This window comes from Melozone crissalis, unplaced genomic scaffold, assembly GCF_028551555.1.
Source record: "Melozone crissalis strain CALT ecotype California unplaced genomic scaffold, PUWL_Pcris_2 ptg000033l_1, whole genome shotgun sequence".
In the NCBI taxonomy this organism is placed as follows: domain Eukaryota; kingdom Metazoa; phylum Chordata; class Aves; order Passeriformes; family Passerellidae; genus Melozone; species Melozone crissalis.
Window position 1 is genome coordinate 14162244 of NW_026535811.1, and position 14571 is coordinate 14176814.

The 14571-nt window shown below is 41.6% G+C and overlaps 1 protein-coding gene across 1 annotated transcript in view; it reads right to left on the reverse strand.

Annotated features, from left to right (window-relative positions):
• TMEM178B (transmembrane protein 178B) overlaps positions 1-14571 on the reverse strand; it is a 214263-nt gene that overhangs the window by 196977 nt on the left and 2715 nt on the right. The window lies entirely within an intron of this gene.

Sequence of the window (14571 nt, forward strand, 5' to 3'; positions counted from 1 at the left end):
GCTTTCAGTCCCAGTGGTTTCATTCTTACTCTGACCTCCCCTTCATCAATGAGTTTGAATTTTCACCTTCTGGCTTGAAACATAATGCTCCAGTGAAATGACTGGGATCACCTTGCTAAGTCATTTTTCCAGGCTGCCTGAGGGCCCAGGCACCCACTGCACCTCTGTTTTTGGTTCACTTCAATAAAGTTACTTTAATCCATGAGAGCTACAAATTTATTTCAGACTTATCTTCCTAAACCTTAAGAATCACAAAAAACCAAAGTAGTACTTCTAATATAAAGCTGGAGCACAGCTGAAAGACCAGTATATACAGCTATACGTCAATTAGCAGATGAAAAAGCTACAAAGATAATACATCCACAGAAAAATCTCAAACAAAAAACCAGCATGGTAGACAATAGGCCTTGTTAAAACCTTTGAAAGCAGATTGCATCTGTGATGGGTAAACTTTGGCTCTTACATGTTTCATGTGAAAACTTTCCCCATATTTTTCACAGCAATATACCAAAATGTCAGAGGAGTCACTTCTCAGCTCCCAGCACTTAGAAACAATGAAAAAATAATTGATATATTATCTTTGGAAAGGAACAGCCTGGTGGTAAAAGAAACTGTTAAAGACCATAGAGAGAACTCCTGACCTATTTCTTCCACTCATATCCAGTTTTTTACATGGTGCCTCTATCTTTTGGTTCAGGTATGTGTGCACAAATGCCTAAACCATGATATCAGCTTAAAAGATTATTGCCGTAGCTCTGATGGAGAGTGAGACTTACTCAAATTAAAACTTAAACTCAGGAGCTTTGACCTGCATTTTAACACAGACCAAAACCCTGGAAAGAAAGCATTGAAATGAATGGAGAAATGTTCATATTTGATCCCCAAGTATTAGAACCAAGTCCTACCCTGGTGTGAATTGCCACCAGGATAGATATAACTGGGGCAATTTGTGCCTTCTGAGAGCTAATCAGTTGGATCTCATTTCAAAACACAGATCCTAAAGACATTCAATGAAACATTATCCCAAGCAACCTGAAGAGCCTCACTCCTCAGAGGGGGTATTTCAGTTCCTAACTCACGTGCCCAAGATGAACATTCAAACAACCGAATTTCCTAGGTGTCAGGTAAAATGTGTCATCCAACCAGAGCAATCAAGTGCAGGTCACCTCAAATTTCAGGTACAGGAACTCCCAAAATGCCATGAATTACATTCAAAGGACGAACAATCTTTAAAATTTAAAGAGCTGTGCCATTCCAGTCATCCTAATGCCACCAGCCCAAAGCTACACCCTGGTAACACAACCAAATGGACACCAAGAACCCTCAGCAGAGCTTGAGTTTGAAGATTTGCCCATACCTCAGCATTGTGGGCAGCTTTCCGCTAAAGGAAGTCCTGCTTCTTTCCCCTTTCTCTCCCTTTGTACTTGCATTTTTAGAGTCACACATGGGCAAAGAGGACTTGGGTGCTGAAGAGTTCATCTGCTCGTGCTCCTACTGCTTCTTCATTTGAAGGCATTGGCAATGCAATTAGTTGCTGTGTCACAGGCTGGATGCTGATGATAACTGATGAACAAAAGGGGGCAGATGTGCCACGAGTTCTGGTGTGGCACAGAGTGCAGGGGACACCAGAAAGAACAGCACAAGAGACAAGAAGGAAAGACTGGGGGTGAAGTAGAGGCTCTTTCTGTAGTGCCATCACTGTCAGTGTGAAGGAAAATTTACACTGACATACATCTTTCCTCCCTCCAACCAATCAAGTAGCCTCTCTCTGCTTCCCTGGAAGACACTTAAACAAATCACCACACTCTTCCCAACAACATCTTCTATTTAAAAAAATGTTTGAAACAAGTCCCCATGCTTTCTACAAATGGAATTTTCCAGGTCCATAGGCCAGGACACTGTATATTGCAGCCTCTTCACCACTAATAAACATGGACCTTATGGAGTGGTCAGTGAGATTTGGTCCTGCTCCCATCCCCACAAAGCTGATGCCCTGGCTCTGTGACTACCTTTCCCACCAGGGTCAATGAGTTAGAAGGAATAGCATTTGAAAATGGAAGGCTCCTCCCTCAAGACACTGAGTAGAAAGGATTCCTCTTTCCTCTTGTGTTGGGGAAGATGAAACAGGAAAGCCTTATGATTGCCTGGCAAAAGATTTTGACAATATGGAAACTATAAGCGAGATTGAAATGAAAGCAAGCTTTGAGATACCAAGCCTTAGTTACTGAATGACTTGAAAACAATGGTGTGGCCAGATGAAGGCAATCCCCTTTTGATGAAACAATACCCACTGCTTGCAGACAGGTCCAAGGGTCAGTGCAGACCCTACTAGCTTGGCAGAAGGGGTCCAAAGAGTAGTTTTTAGGGTTTAAAATGTAACACGCTATGGTACTGTAATGACTCCTATAGGCTGTATGTAAATGCTATAGGATTTCTATCTTGTACTAGATTGGTTAGTGAAAATTAGAATATTCAGCACAGAAGATTTATTGTATTGTAATGAGAACTTTGCTCTCCTATTCTTTGCTTGCTCTCTCTCTCTCAGGCTCCTCTTTGGGGCTCCTCTCTCAGGCCTGTTCTGAGCTGTGGCTGGCAGCTCCCAGCAGGACCCTGCACCCAGGCCCTTTGCAATAAACCCCAAGTTCCATGACCTGGCTGCAGAGATCTCTCGTCTCCATCCGTCCCAACTGTCCTACCCACTGCCACTCCTACACTCTTAGACATGATATATTATTTCATGAAAAAGGATGGCTTAAGTCTACACAAATGAGCCAAGAAAACCATTATCTCTGCCCTTGTTCCATACCCTCAGTGGTGTATAGTGGCTTAGCACAGCTCACAGGCACATATGTATAGCTGATAGCACAGCTCAGCACACAGGCACAGGACCTCACATCCAGCTGCTCCCAGATATATGCCATGCCTGTAGAGGCAATGCCATCAACCTCCAGCCTCCCCTCTCTTGGTCTCTGCCACCACCCTTTCCAGGTCACTGGAAGCAGAATGGGGCCTGCGCATCAGACTGCAGTCATTCCTCAGTAGAAACAGAAAACAGAAATCCCTTCTCTAATCCACCTTAGATACAGCCCTGCTTCTGCAGGTGCTCAGGCAGAGGGCTGGGTAACCCTTCTTTCCAGTAATGCAGAAAGCAGCTTTGCTACTGGGAGTGTCAGACAATGTTCTCTGAACTTCCAGACAGGAAGAGCATCCACACTTGTCTTGCTCCATACTTATATCATCATGCTTCCACCTTTCCTGGGAGCTGAATTACAGCCCCAAAACACTGTCCCAGATGTTTTCCTACCTTTAGTGCTGTGGAGCCTTTATGTTCTCTGCAAGACCTTTCCCAAAAACTTCTTTGAGGATTGTGGTCTGCTGCTTCACACACAAATGAACAAAGTCCATAGTGCATCATTTATTCCTCATAAGGGGGTGGATCCTGTGCCAAAATCCATCCCAATATAAGGAAACTCACCTGACATCACCAGCCAAAGGGCTGAACATTTCGTAAGCTGAAATACACATCTCATGATACTTTCAATAAGTGCTAAGAAGAGTTGAATTCTGCTGCTGCCAGCCATTCCCAACATTTAAATATAGTACGGAAATTCTCTTTTATTTTATATAAACTGTTTTAATGAAGAAGCTGAAGGCTCTGCATTCTCCTGGCTTATGAATATAAATAGCTGAGAATCTAGCAGGCCTTTGTTGTTGTTGAGCTAGGACAATCTGAAATTAAAGCAGTTGAGGGAGCCAGGAAACAAAGACCCTGTAAAAACATTATTTCAATGAAAGGTGAAGTATGCATTAAGTGCTCAGAGTCCTCCTCTCTAGTCCTTCCTGAATGAGTGGAGTTTCACAGGAATGAAACAAAGTGTGGCTCAGATCTAAGTGAGAGACAAAGCGGCTGGGATAGCACGGCTGGATTTGCCTTAGGTCCCTTCCCTCTCACCAGACACCTGTAGCTGGTGTCAGGCAGCCCAGAGACAAACATGCCTTCCATCAGGTCCTGCTCCATACAGAGCTGAATATGCTCTTTCATAGGAAAAAAAAACAGAAAAAGAAAAAAAGAGGAACTAGCAATAATAGGAAAACAATCCTTCAGAGTGGATGTTTTGCAAGCACACAGTACTGGAAAGACTCTTAATTTTTCTTGCATAGAAGGCAATATATCACAGAACACAGAAACATTTGGGTTAGAAAAGGCCTTTAAGATCATCAAATCATTCTAGTTGTGCTTTGGCCCTTCTAATTTCCTTTTTGCATAACCTTATTACATCCTTGTAGTCCTCCTGAGCTGCCTGCCTCTTTCTCCAAAGGCCACAGTCTCTCCTTCCAATACACCACTAACTCTCAAGTCTTTGCTGCCACATGAATCTCCACCCTCTACCTCCACTGTGACAGCAAACCAAAGGGCCTTGCTAGCACACTGTCCCTAAAACATGAGTATGCCACCCTCAGGCTTATCTCTGACAAGCCTGGCTTTACTCTTTCTCCCTTGAAATCTAGCTCAATGAGCCCTGCTAACTTCTGTGCAAAGATGCTACTGGTCCCCTACTCCAGGAATTCTACTGTTGACTTCATCTTGACACTTCCCCTCTCAGCACTTTTTGCCTTCCCTCAGTCAGTTCCTTATACCCTCTGTAAATTTTGTACTAATTACCTTAACATCACAACAAACCATTTCCTTAGGGGCAGAATATAAAATCCTCTACCAAAATCCTGATAATTTAGGTCTAAAGCATTTCCTTATCTTAAACCCCCAGTTATCTTCCTAGCAAAATATATCAGGGTTGTTTGGCACAGTTCAAATAGGAAAACATACGTTGTCTGTTTACTTCGTTTTCCCCTGTGCATTTAACTAATCTCTACTTTAGAACTTACTTTAAACACTGCTTGGTATTATTATGATCAAACTAAAAGGTCCACTGTGGCCCAGACAACTTTTACTCCTTTCTTTAAATATAGATTTGCTACTTTTCATGCCTAATGTACCACCCTAATTAGACAGATTTATTGAAAATCCTTTTTACTGGACTTGCAATGTCACATCTTTCAAAAGACTGAGATGGAAATTGTCCAACTTCCCAATTTGAGCCCATTAAGTTATTTGAGTTTTTCCATTTCCCCTGCTCCTGTTGGCTGTCTCCTTTCTCTCTCTGATCACCATAACACCCCTCCCTTCCTCTTTAACCATTACAGAATAGCACATGAACAAAACCGGGCAGTCTTGGGAACCGGTAAACAGAAAGGGGATGAAATTTAACATAAAATATGTAATTAGGGATCAACAATTACAAATTTCTTTCCAATGCAAATGGCTGCCCTGCAGAACTTTTGCATTGTTGAGCAACTGTCCGCTGTGTAAAAGAGGGATCATTCTACTCTTCAAATTCCTTTATGTTTAAAAATCAAGAACAGCATTTAGCATTTGGATACTCTCTTAATCAGGGCCATTCAAGCACCTAAGACAAAGCAATATAATTGGATCATCAGCTACCATAAATCATCCCCTCTTCAAAATGGCTCTAGTGATCCTAATCTACACCTGTAACATCTGAAAAAGTTTTTGTTTCTTTTGTTTGTGTTTGTTTCTGTTATAATATTTCTATCTTTAAATGACCATTAGGCAGAAAAAAAAAAAGTATCTACACTATAAAAGCTCTTTTGCATATTCAAAGATAGGCACTGATTAATGGGGACACAGAGACAAAGAATTATACATTCATATTGAGGCAGAAAGATCTTTTCAAACAGCTTTTGTTACCCAATAAAATTAGCATGACAGTTTCATCCTATTAGAAAGTCTAGAAATACATTTAGGAAGGTTTTTTCAAATGTCTGCTGTTAAAACTCATAACCAACAGAAGTTCTCAGAATTAAGTGAGGGCTACAATGAGACACCCCATGTCTTTCACTCCATCTGGTGGGATATCTCAACAGGATCCACACTGCTGTGTACACAGGACATCCTGAAACTCCTTAAAAGCCCCCAGCTATGCAAATACCATTCTCCATACACACACACACCTCCCCACTTTCTGGAAAATATCCTGAATTAATATTATCCTGATATTTATTTATCTTATTTGAGGTTCAAGCTGAGACTGGAACATGGCTGTTGCAAGCACTGGACAAACTTGCTGAACTCTGTTGGGGAGAGTCATGCTTACACCTCTGTAAGGGTACACAGGATCAACTCACAGCAGGAAGGCAGAGCAAGTTGTACAAGAGTCAGTGGTAGTGACTTCTCTGCTCTTTAAGCTGTATATTTTAGTGCATCTTCTGTTCAGTGTACAACTCTGCTTGATCCAGTCAGTCCCAAAAAGGCAGGGCTTCATCCTGAACCCTGTGATTTCCCCCCATTCTTCTCCTCCACCACCTGGACAATCCCCTGGACTCTTTCAACAAGCACCAGCCACCTCTTCACTCTAAGCTTCCTTGGCCTTTCTGTCAGCTCAGATCATCAGCATCAAGGACTTCTTGCCTGCCCTTATTCTTTTATCACTCTTTATCTTTCCTTGCCTTTCTCCACCTGTAGATGTTATCCATGCTGCATTCTTTCATTCACAGACCTTTTGCCTTGCATTCCCCTAGCTACTCCTGCCCTGTACCCCAAATCCCAGCTGGACTTTGCTATGTCTCACACAGCAGGGCATCTCTAATGGGAACCCTCCTGCCTGCCTAACTTTCTCCTCTATAAATGCACAGTTTCCCCATTTAAGTTCTGCTTGTTTCCTAGCTTACTACTCTGGCTCAGCACAGTTAAATCTCAGACTCTCAGTCACAATCACCTCTTTGCCACATTTGGCTCATTCTCAGACCCTCCTGCCTCCTCCAGCCCCCACTTCAGCTGTCACGCAGGATTTCACCTGGTTCTTCCATGAGAAAATGACAAACCATGCTCTTCCTCTTCCAGAAGCTTTGCCTTCTGTTTCCTCTTGCCTTCCTACAACTCCTTCCCCATTCTTCTCTCCTACAGATGAAAAACCTCCTATGTGGCTCTATTCCTTTCTTTTATTTGCCACTGAGCCAGTCTTACCCAGCCTCCTGCCTTTCCTTACAGCTGCTCTTGCCCTCTTGCTCTCTCTTTGCCTTGACCTCTCACACCCTTCTGCCTCTTTACTCTCATAACACAAATACCATTCAATCTCTTTCCTCTCAAAACATTCTCATCTTAAAACACTCTTTTATCTTAAAACATTTATTTTCCCCTATAAATACCACGTCTTTTCCTCTCCTCCCTTCCTCACCAACCTCTCTGAATATGCCAGCTACAAATGTTGCCCGGAGTTCACTGCGGTTTCCTCTCCTTTGCAACCACTGCTAAAATTTTACTTTATGTACTGGGCAATCTTCAGCACAGTCTGAATACTCTGTTCTCAGCTGCTGCAGCACACTGGCTACCTGCAGTAGTCTCTTGTGCTGTTTAAACTTGAAGCAGTGTCTCTCTTCACTACTGTGGTGTTACTGACTTCTACTGCACCACCTTTGAATCTGCTCCTTTTGCATGCCCTCCAGAAGACACTTTTATTCTCCCAGATCTGCTGGGGTTCATGGGGCTTTTCTCTTTCTGTATTTCCCTCCTTGATAATTTCAAGTGCAAACATAGATTCCGCTCTGATCTCCATGGAGAAATTTCCAAGCTCACTCCTCCAACATAGACTTGTCTTCCTAGGTCCATACCCACAGTATCTCCAATATTTCTTCATGGACACACATATAACAAACTCAGATTATTGTAATTATAACAGAGTTCCTAATGGCCTTCTTCCTTCTTTACTATATGCTCTCTTCAGTAATTCCCCTCTAGATCATCACAGACAATGCTATTACTTTTCTCGTTGTTCTGGTCCAGAACTGGAGCAACATTTTCATCTCATCTCTCTCACCATGGATATAGATCCAGGGGACGTCTAAGGTTTGCATATCCTCTCACCATCCAGGCTCTCACCACCTCCTGCCTTTATTACCACAATATTTCTTTTTCTGACCTTTACAAATGTGAACTTGCCCTCCATGTATGTATTTAGGATGCTGCTAGAAATAGAATTTTCCCATCACATCACTCTGACCACATCATTTCTCTTAGCAGCTGTAGACTGCTGTCCCCATATCTATCTCATTAGTGTAATCTACTTGTCTTCATTAAGGAAAAGTCAACTTCTTCCTACAGCCACCCAAAGAGGTCAATCCCCATCACCTGCTCATTAATATTTCAAGCAGACATGACCCATGATTTCTCTGGTGCCATCCCCTCAATCTTTGGAAGACCATCCTGTAAACATCCACACTTCTTACTCATTATCCTTCTTTACAACTGCACATGTGTAGGAATGCCACATTTTGTGGTACTCACAGGAATGTGGCTTGCCTCCTGGTGTTCTAAAGCCACTGCCATCCATGCTGAACATAATTACTTTGTAGTCTCTCTGTACTCTCTCATAAGGCTGCATTCACTGCCAATATTTAAAGTGCAGCCACATGTCAAAAGGCCAGGGACATTTTTCTGATCCGTGATTTCTGATCCATGATTAAGGCTCGTAAATCTGAGGGCAGAATGCGAACTGGCATTAATAATAGTGAACAAAATCCCTATTATACTGCTACTGAGCTGAGGTATGAGAGATTTAGTCCCTTGCCTCAGGTCATGAAGAAAGACTATGGCAGAGCTTGGACTGAATTCTGGCTTTGTAAGCCCCTGCCCTAACTGCAGTACTACCTTTCTTTTATCTATTTTGGTACTTATCTACAAAGGATTATGATTTCAGCAGGCTCAGCTGGGCAGTTCTGAATATTTATTTATAAAAGAATAAGGCCTAATGAGAAAGAAAATGGATAAATTTCCATTTTTTTTTTTTTTACTCTGATTTCTCTCCTGCAGGGAAAATGTGTTAGTTTATATTCTTTTCTTTTAAGTGGATTCTACTCTGAATGATCTGTTAAGGGAACTTGGATCCCAGAATCCACATTATTTATTTATTCTTTCCTTAAAGACTAAGAAACACCATCTCATTTCTTTCTTTTGGTCCTAAAGAGGTAAATGTGCAGTAAAGAGTTCCAGTAGCAGTTTGTGAGCAATGAGCCATTAAGTAACTCACATTATAAGTTACTGTCATTATTTCTGCTAAACCTACAAACAGAAAGGCTTCTTATCTACAAAGGTTCTGCAATAGTTAATGAACTCATTCCCCTCTTGAACCTTTTCTAAATGCACAGAAATACTTTTTCAATGAGAAAAAGCAATATTAACATGGATTTTTTTTTGCAGGAGATGACAAAAGGGTTCAGATCATTTCATCTGTATTAAAATAAAATTATCTTTCAAATTTTAATTTTTAGAGTGAATAGAACACAACTACACCCATATTAAATCTTTCCTCCACAGCTTTTGTAAATTTTCAGCAGTAGGCAGAAAGGATAAAAATGCTGAGATTTCTCAAAAGGATTTGGATGTTCAATTAAATGATCAGGAATTAAGAATGCAGTCCCTGCAGGCAGCTCTGCAAACATCAGTTTCACTTGAGAAGGGCATGATCCTGTCATTTTAACTAAGGCAAAATTTCCATTTGTCTTCACTGGCAAATTTGTTTGAAAGCCAACAGCTTGATTGAAATTTGCCTTTTAAAAAGTCATGATCAAAACCAGGTGCTGTTCTGTTAAATTACATATATGTTCTTATTATTTTTAGCAGATATATATTATCAAACGAATTATCCCAGATGTGTCAGAGGAATGTGTCAGGTTCTTCTAACTTGTGGCAAATAAACTTGTTCATGAATTGCTATTTAAATTTGATGCAATTAAAATATTAAATTGCTTATTCAAAATGTGATGGGCCAAATCCTGCTGGAACTCAGACACACGAACCGGTGCTTTTGTCCACTTGAGGATTTCGGAAAATCCCTGAACAAGAGGATGACTTTGCTGTATCTCAGCTGTTTGACTTCCAGTCTTAAATCAACTGACTAAGAATAATTTCAGCATCAAAAACTGCAAAACTGAGTACCTGGATAGCCTAAGATTCAACTCCAGTGCTGTCTATTGCCTGAACTTCAATGGATGCCAGCAGAACTCCAGCTGTGACAGGAGGGAGAACAGACCTTGCACTGGCCTTTCTACCCAGGGACAATTTTAACCTCAAAGGAAACACTAAAGGCCTGAACTTGCTGCATCACCATATTCAATAAAACATTTACTATTGACTTCTGTAGGATCAGAATCCAGACTTCAATAAAGTCCCTTTTTTAATGAGTCCATTTGAAAAACATTTGAGATTTCAAGCACATATTTTAAACAAAGCATTTGAGTCTTTAATGTATAAAGGATACATGAAAAAAATGGCTGTCCTAATTTACCTGTCAAAATCATTGCACTTTAAAAGTCAAATCTTGAGCATTGCAAGGTATTGCAAGAATCTTAACAAAAATAAATCTTTTTGCTCCTTGCAGCTAGATACAGCTGCAAGTAGCCTCTTTCCATTTGTGTATAAATAATCCCTAGTGACGGCTGGAGTAGTCCTGTTAAGCCTTTCTTCCTCAGTTATGCCCTGCATCTGACAAACCAAACCAGAGAATGCTTTCATCCCAGAAATCTTGCCTATTATTTCAGGTGGAGGTAGGCTGCACAGGAATTGTTTGGGGTTTTTTTCAGTGGTGGCATGGGCTAAGTATACACACAGTAAAATGTTTTTAAAATAGGATTTACTACGACTTGCAAAGAAGAAAAGAAAGAAGGTAAAAGGAGGGTTGGAAAAACAAGGTCATTGTAAATTCTGGGGGTTTTTAAATAAAAATTGGATTCCAATGGCAGGCAGCAGAGCCCCATCCAGTCAGGTTTAACTGGCAGCCTTCCAAAGGCAAGATGAAAGGTCCTCTGAGTAGTAATTGTCTAAATGGAACAGACTCTGGTTATTGTGCAACTTCTTCATCTACTTTATTGTACCTCTATAATTAAATGATGAAATTCCCTTTTTTCCTTTCTCGTTTTCCTCTCAACTACTGCAGGAAAGCATCTGAGCAGCATTGCCATGGGATGCAGGCAGACTCTGTGGCTCCCCATTTTTTATCTGGCTCACTACAAGTTGTGCACAAGGAGTTGTGAGCTGCTGGTTGCCAAAGCAGGACATAAACTCTGCCTTCTCCAGACACTCGCCTGCATTCCAGCTCCCTGCTTGCTCAGTCCTGGAGTTGGTTGGCTCCCTCAGAGTTGTTAGGGGTGAGGGATTGCTGCTTTTGCTAGAAACTCCAAGGTAAACAGGAAAACAGTGGATCTGGTAGGAGAGGATGAGCTCTGTGCTCAAAGGGGCCTCCAGCAGCAAAGGCTATTCAGTTTGTGAAGGAGACTGGAGAAACACCTGAGAATTGGAAGGGTTTTAGAATATTGTGCTGAACAACCCCAGAGCCAGCATTGCCTGACTCTGCAAGGCTTTAGGGATCAGGAGTGAAACTCTGGTCCTGAGATTCTGAAAGGCTCAATCAGATGTGAAAGCAGAGTCAGAGGAACAGCTCTGTTAGCTTTCCTTTTCACTGGTCCTTCTGTATCAGAGTGCTTCCCCTCAGTCCAAACAGTCCATTCCCAGAAATATAGATTATTCAGCAGAGGACAAGTTAGCAAGACTGAGACCTCAGTTTGCATGTTCAACTCCAATAACTTCTTTACTGATTGTAATTTCTGTTGTTTCTGATTTGATTTTTTTTTTTCATCATGTCAAAGAGAAGAAATGAACTGCCTAATTTTGTTGCAGCTTTAGAATACTCCTCAAGTCTTTGGTCTCATGCTAGTCTGCCTCTCCTTGAGTATTCTTACTTGTGACAATCTCTTTTAATTCACTGCCTATTTACCTAATTGTCTTATTTTAAAACATGCACATGGGTTCTATGGAAATACAAAAAAAAGTACAGGGGAAATAAAAATAGGACCAACTATTTTGTATATGTACTGCTATCAATTATACCTATATATAAGAAACCTGAAGCAACAGATCTCCAGCTTTTCTAGCAATATCGAACATTAAGGTCTTGATTTATTTCCCAGAAAGTAAAAATTAATAAACACAGAATAGAATTACAGAAGTGACCCAACCTATTCAGGAAGAGAACTGGTTTTTAAAATCACTGATATCAGAATATTGCCAAGTACCACAGTTCCTGATCCTGCCACAAGCCATTGCCTATAGCTTGTATTAATTTCAGCAGAGTTCATAAGCAGAATAACTGCAGGGTATTTGCAAAGCTAGTTAGGCTCTTAATGACCATTTTTTGTTATACTTTGATAGACAAATCTCAATAGACCATTCTCAATACTGGAAGTCTTGCCCAGGGAAAAATGTAGGATCTGTTTTAAACTAAGTGGATCACAGATTCTGTCCAGCTTTAAAAGCAAACAAACAAAAAACCAAAACAATAAAATTTACATTCAATTATGTTTAACATTACACACCATATTTGAGGCCAGAGCCTGCATTAGTTTATCCACTTCTGCAAGAGGTGTATTACATTAAATTAACATCGGAATAAGAGTTAAAGCTATATGTCCATCCTCTTTTATAACTTATCTGCCCTGGATCTCATAGAGAGCGATTTCATCTGTGCAAGGATATGTGTCCCAGTCAGGTTATTTGAACACTACACAGGGAATATCTGCAGCCCCTCACACCTGCACATGACATACTCTGTCCACACACCCATCCCTGCAGCCCCTAAACCCCAAAAAAGGATCTGTCATGGAAGTGAAAACTACTTTTAGTTTTTACCTTCATGATATATCCTGCTGGTATGTACCTGGAATACCTGCCTTGTTTTGAGCTCACAGCTCTTCTCAGCACTGGACAGCAGCAACACTTACTTCACTTTCACCATATAAGTGAGGGTCAAAAAGGAAACATCTCCATTTTTATTTCTGAGCAAGTCAAACACTATTTTATTGAATTGCCATTATACTTGCCTTTTCTGTGTTTCAGTCTAGAGGTGCCAAAGCATATATATATTTATTTATGTATGTGCTATACCTCTATATGGGTGACTCTTCCTCATGGCTGAGAGCTACAGCATAGACAGATCCTCACCCCAGAAGCCATCAAATGAACTAAAATGCTGCTGTTTAATGTTACAAGTCTCCCTCCTCGAACGCTTCTCTCATCCTACAATGAAGTTTGCTAGAAGTGAATCAGAAAATAGAGCAGGCAAGGAGTGACACACCCAGATGTTTGCACACAGCTCCTTTACGTGCACAAGCTGCACATCTGACCTGGGGCAGTGGGTTTGCCTGGCCACCTGCAGCCACAGCTACACAGGGTGTGTGTGCAGGGACACTCACTGCACTGGGCCCAGGGAACCCCTGGCTACCTGCTGGGTGTTCAGTTTACTCCACACACTCATTCCCACACACATGAACACAAGACTACACCAAGATCTTTCAAAGACCACCTTCTCTGCATGCAACCGCCTCATCTTGCTTTGTCACATTCTCCCTGTGGGTAACACTTAGCAGAGCTGCCATTACACATAACCCTGAGACACAGAAATTCAGCTGTTTCTGGCAGGAGAAATGGACATTCCTGCTCCCAGGACAAGGCAGGTGGAGAAAGAGGAAAGAGTCTCACTTATTTCAGGCTGAAAATCCTCTCTAATAACCACAGCTCCATTTGCAAAGGTGAGCTCTGTTGACATGTTTGCCCGCTGTCAAGGTTGAATTTGTTTATGCCCCGAGCAGAGCGAGCACACGTGGCAGAGCAATCCAGCTCACCACGGCCAGCCCAGCACCCACTACCCTCACCTAGATGGAGAACAGGAATCACTCCCTTGGCACTGAAACCAGCAGCAGGCTGTCTGGGTGCTGACAGGCTTCTGACACATCCCCCTGCCATTTAAAAATGGGGCTGAAGACCCCAATCTATTTCCTAGGAGTTGTTAAAGAGCAGCTGGATATGAAGGGTCCCTAGAAACACAGGCAGGATCCCAAGCAGTGATCCAGGTACGGCACCTGCTTGGACTGGCTTGGTACAAGTTTCTACCATGCTACTCACAGCCAGTGCTCACTCTTAAAACATGTGGAACAAAACATGTACATGGGCAAACATGTGAGAACACCCCTCCTGAATAAGTAGCTTTAGGCAACAATTCCACTTGTAATGTCTGAGGAGGGAATTAATGAAGGCTATCAAGCGAGTTTGGGATAGAGAACACTCTTGGAAGACAAGTATTTTGGAAGATGGCATTGTGCAAGAAGCAATGATTTCACTACAATGGAAATAAACCAATGGGGAATCTTCTGATTGCAACAGAAGAACCACGGGAGGGAAATGTTATTTTGTAGTATAGAGTAACCATGCTGTGGGTAGCAAAGATGCCATCATCCTTTGCTGAAACCCTCATCATCCTGCAAAAACATGCATCTTCTGTTTAGGTAGGGGTTTATGCATGTGGCCCCTCCCTATACTTCAGATCAAAGAAACATTTGGGGCAAAATGACCATCACCTTCAGTCACTACCCTGAGGGAGCAATTAAGACAAAGGACCAAAAGACAGGGAAAAAAAGCACAAAAATGCTACAGGCAAACAGATGCATCAC